Source organism: Astatotilapia calliptera, chromosome 3, assembly GCF_900246225.1.
Source record: "Astatotilapia calliptera chromosome 3, fAstCal1.2, whole genome shotgun sequence".
In the NCBI taxonomy this organism is placed as follows: Eukaryota; Metazoa; Chordata; class Actinopteri; order Cichliformes; family Cichlidae; genus Astatotilapia; species Astatotilapia calliptera.
In genome coordinates, this window is record NC_039304.1 from 30,666,634 (window position 1) to 30,682,402 (window position 15,769).

Below are 15,769 nucleotides of genomic sequence, written 5' to 3' on the forward strand. Positions count from 1 at the left end.
CGTGGCCGGCCCCCTGAACCTTTGAACTATGAACTGTTATGCTATCGACCTCCAGGACGGCCCCCTGAACTACTTAACTGTGGACTTTTGTGCTGTCACCCTCCAGGTCGGCCCCCGGAAAGTTTTCAGAACTGTCTCCGGAGCTTTAGTGCCTTTCATGGGCTTTTTGCGCCCTTTTTGTGGGACTTTTGCTCTGGTTTTGGTCGGTTTCGTGGTCAAATATCCAGCCAGAACAGGCACGTGCAGAGGGGGGGGGGGGGGGGGGGGGCTAGAGGGGCTTGAGCACCCGCCCCTTTCCTGATGGGTGCCCAAGGTGCCCTTTTGTTGAGGCAACTTTTTAAAAAAAAATTTTTATTTATTTTTATGTGTGTGTGCGTGCGTGCGGAGTCCTGTCTGTGCCCCTCAACAATAATATTTAACTATTAATCACAGTTTTGCTAAATAAAAGGATCTGGCTTGTATCAGTCACATGATCACATTTAACCAATGATCGCCCTTGACGGCAGAACGCGCTGGTTACGAGCCAGGAACGAGCTCACAAAGAGCACGCGCATTTTTAGCGGTCCGGAGCTGTAGGAGAAACACAAATTAACTCAGAGACACAGACTGATGTGACAAAACCAGTAAGTAGGTGTACAGCGTACACTGTAGTGTATAGCACCCAGGAGTATTAGCTTATTACGTAAACGTTGGTAAGTTGTCTTGTGGCAACTGATGAACTGAAACAAACGAGCGTGCTGTGTGTGCAACAGCGCGACAAACATTACCTGTCCTTTTGTTAACTGCACAGGTAGTGCTGGTCATAGCTGCTGGCTACCTGGCTGTCATGGGTCTGTAGCTCTGTCACCGTTTTAGGGAACATATTTAGTTTTAAAGTATTTAGAAACATATTTAGTTTTAAAGTAAGTTTCCGGGCTTTTCCTGCCTTTCTGGAGGGATTATATTTCACTAAAAAACGATCTAATATGCATGTCCACATAATAATTATTATAATTATAATATATTAAAAAACACACGCTGTATTTTAAAGAACATACATTAAGAAGCAGATTATATTAGATTTATATTTTAAATAAGACAAAATTTGGATTTTACAGCAGTAAAATTATTGTATCTCTACAGTTTAAAAATGTAATAAGCTTTGCCCCTGCACAGAGTGGATAGTGAAACAAATGGAATCATCATAATGACATTATTTCATATTTATTACTTCCCCCTCCTCATTGCTTTATTATTGTAGCTCTAGTAATAAATAATAATGTAAGGATTCTGGATCAGCACCATGATGCCCATAGTATATACAGTATTCTGAAGAAGGTCTAAAATGTCCCTGTGTGTGCGTGCATGTGTGTGTTTTATGTATATGGATTTTTTTAAATTATTACTCAGGATATAATATTGTCCAGACATGCCTGGTAAGGACATGAGGAGGAAACAGTAGGAGCTGTGTGAGGCTACTAAAGGCAGGGCTATAACATTTTTCTGTCATCATTTTATTATAGATTAAGTGCAAGAGTTGTTAGGTGTGGATAATTAAATTATAGTTTATTGCAATAGCAAGTTGTGCCTTGTTCTCACATAGACAGCAAGTGGAGAGTGATATATGAAATGATGGGATGGAAGGAAGAAGAGAAGCAAAGAGTGAATCACAGGCAGAGCCTAAATTATTTCTCACAGTTTTTTGTTGCCTTATGGTTCCAAGCGCTGTCACCAATCTTTGCATTTTGTTATTATCTCATGACATTTAATCAGCTACCATCTCTCCTATGGACTTTTTACTGTCTACAGTCTCAGATCAACACAGCCCTGCCCTTCCCATATTAGATTCTTGATGAATGTGTGTTGTTGTTATTCAGCCTGGTTCAATGTGCCCCTTTTTAACTTTGAGCACCCGCCCCTTTAAACCTCTCTGCACGGCCCTGAGCCAGAATAATGTAAGAAGTTTGTTGATGATACCAAAAGCATCTAGTTGAGTTGCAACTTGAGAGATCTTTAACCAAATATTAGTGGAGGTGTATACATATATTTTTAGCATCCATGAAAAAGCCACACTGGTAACTGTGTTTTGCTAAACTCTTTTGTACTAAGACATTTTTCTGACCCTGTTTGCAATAGAGATGGCACGATACCACTTTTTTATGTCCGATACCGATATCATAAATTTGGATATCTGCTGATACCGATATGAATCCGATATAGTGTTTTTCAACAAAACTGTTTTTTTAAAATATCTTGCTGCATTTTGTATAAGTTCGTACTCAAGTTTAAAACAACAACTACACTAAAGCTATTCTGTTATACCTGTATGCAAAAAAAAAAAAAAATTCATAGTTCAGCAATACTGATCAATCTAATAAACTTAAACCTACACCATCCGCCCTATTCTGGTATTTTAAAGAGTACTTAGCGTAAATATTAAGCAACCTAACTAATAGGGTTCCAACTCCCAGCAACAACAAAAATAAATAAATAAAAAATAGGGAACCACCCCTCACGCTCCGCCTCATGATGCTTAATCGACGTAGTAAAGTAAGTAAAATTTTATTTATATAGCACATTTCTAGATAGACATCACAAAGTGCTTTACAGATATAACAACTGAATCAACCTTAATTTGATCCAGTGTGAAAAAAATGCACAGAAATCAATTATTTTTCAATATATTAAAATATTAAATAGATTCAACATCTTTCTTCAACAAAATTGCAGACTGCACAGATGGTACCTTCCCAAAGGAAAAAGTACTATAGCTTACTAGGGTATATATATTAGACTTAATAGTTACTATATACAGTAATGGACTTCTATTCATTTTACATCAAATTAAAACTTTGGGTGTCAGATAATTATTTATTAAAAGCTAGACATTTTAAATGAGAATAAGAAAGAAAAGTATGTCTTTCTGTTCCCTTTTCCCTGTTAATGCCCTATCGGCCCCCCTGGCTAAACTTTGCTAGATCCGCCCCTGCTCAGTTACCAGCGTCAGCTGCGTAGAAAAAGATCCTGGTGTAGAAAGTAATATTAAATAAATTCTAACAACAGCTTATCAAGCTTAAATGTGCTGCTGTTGTTTATCCGCTGGTTTCCTCTTTCTGGTGCAAAGTGGGCCAAAAACAAACAAGAGAGACGGACTCGCGACAGAAAAGCCGATCAGCTGATCATTAAGCAGTTTCATGATTGAAGTAGCAGCAAGAAGAGGCAGTCGCTCCATATATCAGTTGTTAAGCTTAACGCAGGAATGCTTTACAAACATTCAGAGATGGACTTACACACTTGCTTTACTTCTCTCGGGGATAACTTTGTCGGAGATGAAATGCCGGGTTGCTAGCGAAGCTCCACATGCTATCCAGACCAGCCGCTCTATCACGTGATGCATACTGCTCCGACGTGCTAACGTTCTGAGGCGAGTTACGGCGTGTTGCAAGTTTTGTGAGGTGCTTTTGTGATATTTAATGGATCGGATTACATTTTTTATTTTTCTCCGATATCCGATCCAGTAATTTAGGTCAGTATCGGACCGATACCGATATGTAATATCGGATCGGTCCATCTCTAGTTTGCAACGAGGAACCATGATTTGAACATTTTGCATGCAGCTGTTTGGAGATGTCTTTGCTCTGAGTGTTCATCTTTGCACATGGCCCAACCTGCAATAAGCAGCATTACATACTAATTATTCTTAATTGTTCCTGACACACAGAAATGGTCAGTGTTTTCTACGCCTCCCATAGCTGAACTGTCACACAGTCATAGATTTACAGTTATATATTGGTTGTTATACTGTGGCTTTACTTAGACTGAATCATGAGCTCTGTCATTGCTGTCAGGCCATCTTGCATCTTCCATCGTGCCAGTAAGTCTGTTTTGGCTTTCATTATTTTTGCATCTGCTGATTATTATTTTTTAAATTTATCTGTTTTTAAACAGTTATAGAGGGTTAAAGTGTATGCTTCAGTCTGCTGCTTATTTGTGGTTGCATACCCTGGGCATTATAAACACAGCAGTCGCATAAGAAACCACTCACGTCTTGAGCAAAGCATAACATCATTCAGTCTATAAATATGACTGACATTTATCTTTCTGTCAATATACTGCTAAATCCACTAAGTTGAATATTCTTATATTACTGGCAACTGTATTCCCTAAACAGGTAATAGAAAATGGGTTTTAAGAGCCCTGTCGCTTTATATCTGGTGACGCCATGAGGAAAATTGTTGCATTGATCACTTTGGGCACCACGGGGCATTAATGGAGGGCTGGGGTCAATCCAGTCTAAGAGTTTGAGTCTGAGAGTCTGAGAGTCTGCGTTTATTATTCAGCATTTGATACTTATGAGATCAATTGATTGCACTGTTCTGGAGGCAGACGGACACAGAAGGAGCCATGAAGCTAATTGGTGCAATTTACACCTCATCAGAGGTCACTGGTGGACCTCAGCATATGATGACATCATAAAGCAGAAATAACAGTGTGCTACAATTAACACTGACGGAGTTCACTATCAAAGACACCTGCAGGCAATATGTGTACAATGTAATTCATGTAATAATTGGCTGATATCCTTATTAACAATACAATAAAGTATATTATTAGTATAAAATCAGGTAAATTAATGACTCAGAAGAAATCCAACATTCAGCACATGGTGTGTGTTTTTTCCAGGGCTGCTGTAATCACATTAAATGATCATATAGGTTTTTGTGAGGAACAATCAGTGTTGGGACTAACGCGTTATTAAGTAACGCGTTACAGTAACTACGTTATTATTGTGGTAACGAGCACGGTAACTAGTTATTATGCCAAAATCAGGAACGCGTTACTCGTTACTGGGATTTAGATAGGGTCGTTACTCGTTACTTCGTGTGGTGGCTATCGCGGAGCTTCCACAGATTCAGTAACATTAGCAAGTGGTGGAGGCCAGCAGGTGGATGAAGGAAAGGGGACGCAGAAGGAAAAGAGACCCGAGGCGGCTGCCGGTCCAAGTGTGAACTGAACTTCAGGTAAGAAGTTATGACCTGCAGTCTCTCTGGGTCAGATATAAACCAAGTTTAGGTGGAGTTTATTTTCGTTATGCTGACTTTTTCGTACTGCGTACTAGCTAGCATGACGGAGTTTCTATACAGCTGGGTGGGTGCTATGATGTTACTGATGTTGAACTTTATTTTGTTCATAAGTTATTAGAGTTGCCAACCGTCCCGTCTGGTATTCAGAGAAAATATTACGCGTTTCTTATTGAGGTGAAAAGGAACAGTTTGTCCCGTAATTCAGCTACAATGAAAAAGACACAAAGCTGGAGTTATTCTGTGTTTGCGCTGCACAGCTGCCTCTTCTTCTCTCATCCTCTCACCCTCCCTCTCCCGTTTCTACTTCAATCATGAAAACTGATCAATGATCAGCTGATCGGCTCTCTTGTTTGTTTATCGCTCACTTTGCGCCGAAAGAGGAAACCAGGGGATGTCGCGCTAAACAACAGCAGCACGTTTAAGCTTGATCAGCTGTTGTTAGAATTTATTTAATATTACTTTCTAGTATCAGCTGATGTTTGCTGGAGCCACAGCTGTAAACCTGCTGGTCATGATATGGTTTGGTTATCTGGTGAGAGGGAAACATGAAGATGAAACCAGAAGATGTCCTTACTGAACCATCAGAGCTGAACAGGTGATGGAGAAACAGGTTTACCTTTTAGGTGACATGAATGAGTTGAAGGGAAGTTATGAACTGTTTCTGAGAGACAAATAACACCAGGATCCTTTTTTAGGTAGCTGACAGCTGGTAACTGTGCAGGGGCGGGTCTAGCAAAGTGTTGCCAGGGGGGCATGTAGGGCATTAACAGGGAGAGGGGGGCACAAAGAAATACCTTTCTTTCTTATTCTCATTTAAAATGTCTAGCTTTTAAAAAATAATTATCTGAATCTTACAACAAACGATTGATAGATTGATGCATATATACCATCAAAATAGTGTACATCACTGTCACAACAGTGTTTATTTTCATTCAAAGGCTTTATGATTTTTCCTATAATGGTGGGCCGGTCTCTAGTCAAAATGCCCGGGCCAATTTTCCCAGTCCCAGTCCAGCCCTGTATGCAGCTCATCTGCAGTCTGGTGTTGCCTACATCTTCCTATTCAGAAGGCAGAATTTCAGAGTTCTGAGTACAATCAAAGCACCACGACTGCAGTTTTTGTGTTGGATGTAAAAGGCGCACATGACTCTGTGATGTAGGCTAGAATCATGGCAGCAGTCAATGACGGTCCAGGCGTGGGATTTCTCTCGTGGAAATATGCATTATACATTATACATTATATTTTCCCTTCTATTGGTAGGTGGCACAGTGCACTTGTGGCAAGTAAGCAAGCTAGAAGACTGGCAAAGTTATGGAAGAAACACATTAACAAGAGAACTCTGAGTAAAACCAAAGTTACTTTCCCTAGTAACTAGTTACTTTGAAAGTAACGAGTAACTTGAAGTAACTGAGTTACTTTTGAGAGAAGTAACTAGTAATGTAACTAAGTTACTATTTTAAAGTAACTTACCCAACACTGGGAACAATACATACCAAATTTTACAGTGGACGTCATAGGAACAAAGAGGGTGTAACTTCAAGATTTATCAAAGAGGAAAGAAAAATACATGTCCCAGTCAAAATTCAAATATTTTATATTTTATTTATTTTATACTACCACTTCATAGCAAGTTATCCAGGGCACAAGAGGCATGACTGTTTTAAAAAGTTGATGCAAAACATTTTTGCAAACTAGTTAGTAAATAGTTATGTCTTTATGTTACACCTATGAAGTCTATGGATGCAATTTATCAAGGATAAAACCCTAACCCTAACCCTAACACAGGCCTTTATACCAATTGGCAATCACCTGTGTATTATTAAAAAAAAAATCCTGATTGCTTTGCTTGCTTATAGTTTGCATAGAAGACACCAACTGGTCTGCACTCCCTAACTACTACCTGAGTGGAAATGTAGATGCTTTGCCAGAAGTGTATTGCAAACTGGAAAATGAGAACATTTTTTTCTTCGAAGCAAAAGTTGCACACAACACAATTTTTATTTTGAAGCTGAACACTACATTTCCAGTTTGTGTGGCACTTTTCACAGTTTCGCTACCACTTGCTGACTAGTTGGTGAGTGTTTGCAGACAAGTCAGCATCTTCCATGCAAACAACAACCACAACAACCTGCTGGCGATCAAAGCAATCCCAAGAAGGTTTTCAGGGCAGCACTATAATAGTCTTTGCAACTAACTTCCCATATCATCGGCCTCCAGCTATTTCAAAATCAATCAAAGAATATCTATTTTCTTTACAACCAGACAGATTGTTGACTAGCCAGTTGGCCTAGAGTGTGTGACTGTGGTCTAACCCAGGTTCCTGGCCTTAACTTCTAGTTCTAAGAAAAGCCCTAATGTGGCAGTGGCCAAAATGCTAATGTTAAGGCTCCAGAGTCCAAAACCAATGAGTGACATCATGCCATGTCCATCTTTTGTATGCAGTTCATGGAATAAGCCCCAGTAACATTTCCTCTTTATTTCTCTTGGTGCTTTGTGCTGCAAAATGGCTGTGAGGTCACGAGAAGTGTATTTGTTTGGGATGATTTGAAAGTCACAATAAAAGAGACACATAACATTCGTAGGGTAAAAGTTAAAGACAGGCAGTCGCAATCAAAGCTGAAAAAGCTGAGAGAGACAGACATTCATCAGGGGAGCATGTGGACAGAAAAATGGATAGAGCTGTCAGCTTTTCCAAACTCAAAGATCCCCCATCAGAAAACACACACACGCTCATACACCACAGGGGTCTTGATATACGAGTGTGCAGTCATGTGCTTTGGTTGCGGTAGTCGCCAGTGGCGACTGAATCACAGACCACGATGATGTCATATCTGTCTGGCTTGATACTGTGTGGATCCGTGTGCGTGTTTTTCTCTGTGAGTTATAAAAAACGACTGACCTCAGCATTACAGTAAATCTCTCCCATTTTCTTGTTGTTGTTCAGTGTTTCACCATAAAGATGAGACCTGATGCCACATGTGCAATTACTGGCAGTGAACTCATGCTGGAGGCTTGATATATGGAGACTTACCCAGGATTACCTCTGCCGCCATTACCGAGGGCACGAGATGAGACAGCGTCATATTTAATAATGGAAATCATGATGTTTTTAAATAAGGGCTTTATAAAAAATTAATGGAACAACCAACATTTATGACCTTCCTTTTAATAAATTGCCATGGCCAGTCAGGACACATTGATAATGTTAAATACACCGTGGGTTATGTGTTTTAGTTTAGTCCTCTAAGCTGGACAAATGACGTCATGAAGGTGGAGAAGTTCTGATCCTTTAATTGCAGAATTTTTACATAAATTAAACCTCACAGGTGAGAGAGAAATGGGAGAAAACAAGTATTTTTTTTCTGTAAATGTATTCTTGAATTGATGCAGGATGACAAGGTGGGCTATTTGCCAGTCCAACAAATAACTGAATCTCACTTCTTGTAATGAAAGATTTGCCTCTCCCTTCTTTTCATTCATGCATTTACATGCTTCTAATGTAGGTCATTAACTTTGTTGATTTTGGTCTGTCTTTATTTTGCTTTTCTCCATTTACTTTCCCCTCAAAGCTCAACTAGTTGTGGTAGAATGCAACCCCTCCCTTAGACTGGTTCTGTCAGATGTGTAAAGGGAGTTCTTCCTCTCTGATGTCGCCAAGTGCAAAAAACATGCTGACTAAATGGAAAGCCTGTATGAGTGCATGGTGAAACCAGACTTCATCACACAGTACTTTCTTCATTAAACCAACCAAACTGCTCACTTTGACGACCATTCTGTGTGTTGATCAGGGTTGTCACAAAAATGTAATGTTACCAGGGTAATTCACATTAATAAAACTTGTTCAAGAAAGTTATTGGACCAATTTTATGTCCAAACAATAGTTGGAATTATAATTGAACATATAACTAAGAAAGTTATAAATCCAAACTGTTATAAAGTACTGTGCAAATACCGTAAGCCACCTCTCATTACTTTAAATTTTGTTTCGAAGGAAACTGACTTTTTTTTGTAATATTGTAAAGCGGTCTTGAACCTTTGATCTTCATGCTTTCTTTGGAAATTGGCTGCTTTTTCTCTCACTTTTAGTACAATCCTTGTACCTTAATGTTTTTTAGATGATTTTCTTTGTTAGTTAGTTTGTTTGTTTGTTTGTTAAGCCACTTTAAAGATTGACCTATAAGTCATTCAAAGTGTCATGTCTGCACAACACTGCCTAAACAGTGATAGGCACTTTGTTACTAGCGCTCAGTTGGATCTACTAAAAATGGCAAAGACACATGTAACTTATGTTTGAAAGTCATAAAATAGTACTAAGAGCTATTAGCTCAAAACGTGCCATATGCACTTTGTGCTGTGTGTTCTTCGGAAACTGGACAAATGTGAAATTACTGGTTCAAATTATCATCACTATGCAGGGAGGAGGTCAGGAGAGAGATACAACAGTGAGTCTCTAAAGCCATCTGTAAAACATGGTGGAGTCTCTGTCATGGTTTGGCGTTGCATTTCGGCCAGTTTTGTTGGAGATCTTGTCAACACTGATGGAATCATGAACACTGATCAGATGTTGATCCACCATGTAATGCCATCTGGAGAGTGACTGGCAACAGGTTCATTTTTCAGCTTGTCAGTGATCCCAGACACACTGCCAATGCAGTAAAAGTGTGCCTAGATAAAAAACACACAACGCAACACTATCAGTAATTGATTGGTCGCCACAGAGCCTGGAGCTCAACATTATTGAAGCAGCATTGGACCGTCTTTACAAAGCATAGAACAACTACTAGCCAGCACTGAAAAAAGAGCCTTGAATGTCCTTCAAGAAGCCTGAAGAACTATTCCTGAAGACTACTTAAAGAAATTACAAGTCTTGTCAAAGAGAGTTAAGGCTGTGGTGAAGAACACAGGTGGTCACAAAAACTGACATGCAAGCTCACTGCACAATCTCTATTTTTGCCTCCTTTTCTCTGTTTCCATTGTCCAAGCAACATAAAAAGAAATGAACGATGGCACGAAACTATATGTTAGAACATGAACAGCAATTTTTATCCTCCTTTTTACAGCCAAAACTATTATCACAAGTGTGATATAAGTGGCATATGACTCTATTATAAAATCATTTTTGAAACAGAAGGCTTCATGTCAGGAAGATGAACTTGGCATCAAAATGTAGATTACAAAAATGATATTTTTTTTCATCTTTTATAACCTGTTTTCAACAGCCACATACCCCACATTGTAGTATGACCCTTGAAACTGTACCCAAACTGCCCTTTTGAACTCTTCCCCAAAGCGATTAGGCACAGGGCAGGGCTCTAGACTAACTTTTTGCCACGGTTGCACTGGTGCGCCAAACAAAAAAAAGAAAAAAAATTTAGGTGCACCCAAATTTTTAACACTGCGGTTTTACATGTGCACTTTTTTGGGGGGAAATTGCTGTTATTACAGACAATATTCATTTGCAAACGATTAATTAACAATTTTGTCAACACAAAGTTCTTTATTTGAAGCACATTTCTTCAAAAAAAAAAAATGAAAAAGTGCTTGTGCTGAAAGTGCTTTGGCACTCTTTGGCAATATTGTAGACAATGTTAAACTTAATCATCACACAGGCCTCCTCTGACGACCTGTTTGCTGCTGCCTGCCACTGAAGAGGAGACACTTGGGCAGTGCATTTATAGCAGCATATAATGTGTTTTCTGGACACACTGTGCTTTTTCAGCATTGAGAGATTGATGGCTCCATGTCAGAGCACTGGCTATGAATTTCAGACGGATCAGGCCTTAATAAAAAATGTATCAACAGTTCTTTTCATCTTTTCTTTTTACCCACAGCTCCATCTACTTCTGCCGGGCCTAGGCTGCTCACTAGGGCTGGGTATCATCACTGATTTCTATAATCCATTCGATTCCGATTCACGAGGTCCCGATTCGATTCAATTATGACTCACATAGTCAGAAATATTAAATTTCTGATCATTTATCAGTACTGATACTGTGAGACTTTATCAGAGGTGTGAGCATCACAGCAGATGCCTTTGTGTCAAAGTAATTGAGAATAAAACACAGAAAAACATGAAGGAGATTTTCCCGGCTTGGCTTTTTATAGCAGATAACCTTAAAAATATTCTGCAATTATACCTAATTTGAAAAAGTTTACATTTCTTCAGTATTAAACAGCAGAAATTAGGTTTTCTTGTCCGAGGTCATTTAAGTAAAAAAAGAAAAGAAAAAAAAATAATTAAAGCATTACTACGCTTGTGGATGGTGTAACAATTGCAGTTGCAGTTTTGTAGAGAGCTGAAATATGAGCTTAAAATCTAATGCACTTGTACATGAACTAATAAAGTCTAAAATGTGGGAAAAGGATATGCTCGACGCATAACTCATATCAGGGTGAAAGTCATTAGATATGTTAAAGTTATTGTACAAAATAAGAAATCATCTTGAATAGTAAGCAGTGCTAAACAACAAATCTGTGTGTGGTTCCTCTCTCAATGCCTACAGCTTGAGCTGAGTTGCCTCAACATAAGGATCAATTTTTTGGCCTTGGAGATATTCACTGTCTGTGGATCTTTCAGCATTTCGGTCGCCTTCATCGGTCCATCCTTAAATATCTTGCTGCAGGTGGTCCATCCGTAACTGTCTTCCCCAGGTGTCTAAATAAGAAGATGCCGAAAGACGTGTCAGATTCCTAGAGGAATAACGGCTGTTACAGATATTCAAAGACAGATGCACCCCCCGATAGATGTCAGTGAGGCCATTTGCAGGTATTAGGGTCAGGTGCAGCGGACAGATGCGTCATTAACATCACAACTCTCCTCCTTTTAATCAGAGCATCACTCATCCCTGGCACTCATCCTCCTGTTTCTCTCATCCCTCTCTCATTTCACTCCATCTCATGTAATTGCAGAAGGAGAATTATTCGGCTGGATGAATGACCACAATGTAGCTTTTTGTTTGGGGGATTTCTTTGCAGAAATAGAATGTTTGTGAAGAACACACAACATGAAACTGTTCGGATTAGCTAAAAATCAGAGGTGCAGATATTAAAATAATGATCTTTATTCTGTAGCGCCTTTCAAAACAAACTTCCACATGACAAGACAGGAAGCAAGTAGTGATAAAATGTTTAAAAAGATAAAGGTAAAACTACATTCAGAAGTGGGAGACTGGTAGCACAATGAGATTAAAAGCAAGGAATAAAGAACATTTAAAAACAACATAGAAGAGACAACTAGACGGGACAGTCTAGTTGTCCCGTCTAGTTGTTCATCTCCATCTAAAGTATAAAGGTCAGTCTTTCGAGGATGCCAATGTTCACATTTTGAACAGAGAAGATCAATGGTTTGAAAGAGGAGTGAAAGAAGCCATCTATGTCTACTGTCAATGACCATCTTCGAACAGAGGTGGTGGTTTACGACAGTCCCTTCCCCAGACTGGACCATTTGACCTCAGGAAATCACATGATAGGGTGGGGCTAGGTTTCATAGTGGGTTCACCCAAAACCTTGGCTGATTGTGACCTACACCCGTTTCCACACCTTAGCTCGTGTGATTAGGTAGAAGATCATTAGGGGGTCCATGACTCGGGACACTCCCAGAGTGCTTAAAATCTGGAACTCCTCTAGTTGCTCTTAGAACTTATAAAGCTTCTTGGATAAGAGGCGAAACATCTTTAAGAAACCTAATGAAGTCCAGAAGCTTCTCTTTTCAATCTCCTTACACTATGATGACCTGGATGAATGAGAACGTTCACATAAACATTTAAAAATAAAAAAAACAGGTCAATGAAAAGCATTTTTCCAAATATTAATATAATTTAAAATTATCACTAAAAAGAGATGATAAAACAATTAGAAAGAGCAACAAAATAACCAGGGGCAAAGAAAAGGTTTGATTCTAAAAATATGTCTTTATGAGGGATTTAAAGGATGACAAGGAGCTTGCAGGTCTGATCTCCTCAGGGATGTTGTTTTTCCAATGACAGAGTGCCCTGACAGAAAAAAGCCCCATCACCCTTTTTGTCAGCTGATATTGTGGGACGGCCAGCAGAGACTTGGCTAAGGACCCTAGGTTATGACCAGGGGCATACAGGGTCAGTGAGTCGTCTGAGATATATATTTTGGTGTAAGCTCAAAGTCTTAAAAGTGAGCATTTAATCAATTAATTAAAGTCACTTCTAAAAAAGGGGGTGACCAGTGAAAAGACGCTAAAGTAACAGTAATGTGCTCTCTTTCTTTGGTTTTAGTAAGGCCAACTGCTGCATTTTGGACCAGATGTATCTATGGAAACACTGTCGGAGAACATACCCCTGAAGTACACCACAGGTCATCTTTATAGAAAGTGGATGTGACTTGCCAGTGACAATAGTAAAAGACCTACTTTGAACCTGAAATGCCAATTCAGTACTGAAGATAACCCCCCAAAATACTGTAGCGCTCAAATATAATAAAACTAAAACAGAGAATTTGCCATCATCAGCGGCAAGTAGCACATCATTGATCACTGTGAGCAGAGCTGTCTCTGTGCTGTGGTTTGCTCTAAGGCCCGGCTGGAATGTTTCAAAGAGTTCATTTCTGTTTTAAAACAGCAATCAACCGTTCAGCAACAATCTTTTCTAAAACCTTGGAGAGAAAGGGAAGTTTGGAAATGGGTCTAAAATGATCCAATTATCCAGGGTTTTTTAGAGATAGAATGTGTGGACTGATAGATTCATTAACTTCCCCACAGGCAGGATATCCAGGGCACACGAAGAGAGCTTAATTTTATTAATCATCTCAGTCAGAGTTTCCATAGATGGAGATGAAGTGAACAGCTTTTTTAGTCATTGTAGAAAAGGCATAATAGTCCCATTGCTATCAATTTAATTCATGATTAAAAAAATTCTCACATTTCTCCAGGGAGGGGTCTATACTTATACTTGGTGGAGCCTCTGTGACACCATTAATTACTTTAAAAAGAGTCCTGGAGTTGTTTAGGTTCCTTTCAATGACTTCTGAAAAACACCGTGCTCTGGTATTTTTTTATTTTGACCTCAGAGTTAAAATTCCTCATAGAGGCTTTTAAAATGTCAAGGTTAGAGTGCGAGCTTGTGTTTTTACTGTAATGTTAATAGATGTCCCCGTTCCCCCTCTTTTCTTTGCTTTTCACCTTTCTCAGTAATTTCTCCTGTTTTCTCCTGGTGTCATTCATCTTTCTGCGCCTTTGTTTGAACTGACTGAGTGAAAGGTAATTTGTTCATTTTTTTCAACTCCCTGCCCTCTCTGCTTCATTATCCACCACAGAGCGGTGACACACCGGCATGGCATATGCAGTAATTGCCTTCCTTGTCAGAGCAATTGAACTTTTACAGAAATTTCTTTCAGCACCTTGAACTTTCGCCTGCGGTTTGCTACAACTTGTGTTTTTGGTGTCTCAGTGCAATGAACGCTCGGCCTTTTTCATCTTCTCCTTTGTGTTTTTCTCTGTTTCTAGTCTTGCATCTGTGGGTCCAGCCAAGAATTCAGAACTGCAAATATATTAGTTTCTATGCTTGTAGAAGATTGACATGACTAGAAAATATAAAAAATGTATTATAGCTGTAAGGCCATTCAGATTAAATTTGTTAATGTCATTATTTGTGATTGGATCCAAGATGCAAGTGGTTGTGTTGAGATCTTTGTTTTGATCTTTTGAACTCTTAAAAACTCCTAATTTACTGAGACTTGGCAGCCATACCCCCATGGACGTACTGTAGTCACACTTCTTACTGCTCTTTCCATTCTATCGTCTATTTCTCACCATCTGTCCTTGAGATGGATAGTTGCTTGTTCTCTTTTGTCAATTTTCATTCTCTCTTTGCTTCTCTGTCTCTTTTGCATTCCATTCTTTCTCTCTCACTCCATCAACAGAAATGCTTTACTGTGGTTTCTGGTGCTTTGGTGGAGTTCTTCCCTATTACCCCCCGAGCTTCGGCAAATGATGGAATAAGCCACTGATAGTTCCACAACCCTAACCACAAACATACCCCACCTCCTGTGTAGAGTGTGTCTTCTTACACATTTGTGTGCAATTGTGGGAACTGAGACCGCTCTATAACATCTATGGAAATAAGTCTCCTCCTCTTCTGTTAATATGTTGCCATGTGTTTCACAGACACAACATTGTGCAAGGAGAGTCAATTAATATATCACTACTTCAAAGTGACCATTGTTCGGACTTGTTTGGGAAGGGGGAGCCGTTCAAAAATAAGTTCCTGTAGAGGGAAATGAGCTGAAACAACTGGTTTTAGATTGAGGATGAACAGAAAGGATGTACTTACATTAAATAAGGATTGCTGAATTGTGAATTATATGACACTCCTTGAGTAGAGCTTAGTGGTGGAGTGGTTGAGTCTTCAATAACAGTAAGAAGGTTTCTAGTTTCAGCTTCCTGGATGGCTGAGGACTTCCTGTGTGAAGTCAGCTCCTACAGTCCAAGGACATGCTTGTCAATGTAGCTTGCCATCACCAGTGTGCGAATGTGTGTGTGAATGGGTGGATGACTGGATATGTAAAGCGCTTTGGGGTCCTTAGGGACTAGTAAAGCGCTATATAAATACAGGCCATTTACCATTTAACTTAGGCCTCAGTCAAACAATCCAAGAGACAGGTCTGCAATCTGCTGGAAACCTCTAGTTGTTAGGGAAAAATTAATATTTGTGAGTGGTTGGTGGCTGTTGCTAGTGGA